General features: G+C 40.4%; 1 pseudogene across 1 annotated transcript in view; it reads right to left on the reverse strand.

The window, feature by feature from the left end:
• Positions 1-1187, reverse strand: part of SARC_09661 (hypothetical protein) — a pseudogene marked incomplete at both ends in the record, with an annotated part of 5933 nt that overhangs the window by 2732 nt on the left and 2014 nt on the right. The window contains one exon of the mRNA in view: positions 169-380. The remainder of the gene's footprint in view (positions 1-168; positions 381-1187) is intronic.

The following is a 1187-nucleotide window of genomic DNA, read 5'->3' on the forward strand; positions in this document are numbered from 1 at the left end:
TATATATATATAGTGTGTGTAGTATATATATATATATATATATATATATATATATATATATATATATATATATATATATATATATATATAGAAACGTGTGTGTGGGTATGTGTACATGTGCCATATGACTCGATCCATGTATACATACACGTTGTCTCCGTCTCTCACCTTGTCGTGCTTTTTGAGTATCTTCATACACGCCGTGGTGTTGAGCAGTTGGTAGCTTTTGATGTTGCTCAGGTGCATATAGTACTCCTGAAAGCCTTCCTTCAGCAGTGTTAAGCTGTGTGTAAACCTCCCGTCGTTGAGAATGTGTGAGGCGTCCACTATCCCATGCGAATGATTGACGGAGTTGTCGCTGCTGTGGCTGCGGTGTGTTGCTGTGGGGTGTGTGGAGAGTGTACGTTAGGTCTCATGTGCCTGCACACGCGTGTGTGAAAGGGTTCGTTACATGTGTATATGCACACGTGTGTGAGAAAGGGTTTGTTACATGTGTATATGCATAGGAGTGTGTGTATATAGATAAGGTATTTATAGTTGTGATTGACGTAGATATCCATGTATGAGGGGTGTAGACTGAAATAGGTGAGCGTGTACCTTTGTGCGTGAAACATAGTAGTGACATGGGTTGACGGGGTGTGTCTTCCCCACACACTCCTACACAGCCCACAGATGTGTCGCTGGGGCCGTTGTGCGTTGCTGTGTCATGGCCTGACGTCATCCTTATAGCACCGTAACTAAAATAACAGTTCTGTACATGTGTCCCAGGAGAGCGTGTGTATGCAAGTGTATATACAAGCAAGTGTATATACAGGCATATCCTTTAAATAGGTAGAGCTAGAAGAAGGTTAGATCCTATAAGAGGGGTTAGATGGATGAAACCTATATTAAAATAGTAAATGTGCCCATGGGCGTGAGAGACGCAGCTGAATATATGTACCAGTATACACGACTTACATACTTATAGTCACTGTTGTAAGAGGCCCGGTAGAATATATGAGTCATGCGTGAAATCAATGATCCAGTGGCTGGCAGACCCAAACTTTGCTGAATGTGCACTGACGCGTGCACGTCGTACAAATACACACGTATAGCTACAACCTCACACTCATATATTTATATATATGTATGCATATATATATATATACATATATATATATATATATATATATATATAACTACTAGTA

The sequence above is a fragment of the Sphaeroforma arctica genome (genome assembly GCF_001186125.1).
Source record: "Sphaeroforma arctica JP610 unplaced genomic scaffold supercont1.1012, whole genome shotgun sequence".
NCBI lineage: Eukaryota > Ichthyosporea > Ichthyophonida > Sphaeroforma > Sphaeroforma arctica.